Source organism: Sinocyclocheilus grahami, unplaced genomic scaffold (assembly GCF_001515645.1).
Source record: "Sinocyclocheilus grahami isolate Dianchi unplaced genomic scaffold, SAMN03320097.WGS_v1.1 scaffold1016.1, whole genome shotgun sequence".
Taxonomy (NCBI): Eukaryota; Metazoa; Chordata; class Actinopteri; order Cypriniformes; family Cyprinidae; genus Sinocyclocheilus; species Sinocyclocheilus grahami.
Window position 1 is genome coordinate 333,313 of NW_015506195.1, and position 477 is coordinate 333,789.

Sequence of the window (477 nt, forward strand, 5' to 3'; positions counted from 1 at the left end):
CCCCTTCCTAATTCCCCTGTAACCACCATATCTCCACCTGACCGAGGTTAGGTGGAAGCTTCCTGCATAACAGTCTCCTTCTGGACCTATGATGTTTTTGGTTGGTTCTATGGTTAAATCATAGTAACCTCCTTACTGATGGTCCGGTCTAGAGGCTTCTCCGGACCGAGCTCCGACGCGGGAGCCATGGTAGGTGAGTACGATCCATGTCTAAATATATGTATATATATAAATATATAAATAATGAACTGGTGGTTGTGTGTATATCTCTTCTGCTAGTTTCTTTGCAGTGTTTCCGGGGACCTGTGTGTTTCTGTCCCTTTCTAGGGTAGGTCCTCGGTGGGCACCTCCGCTGCTGGGTTCAGAAACCGGGTGCTCGACTTGCAGGGTTTCACTCGTCGTTATATGTCCAGAAGGTAAGCAAGCCGGGTTTCGGTTTCATACTTCCTGGATCATGCGGCCATAACACAGGCTTCT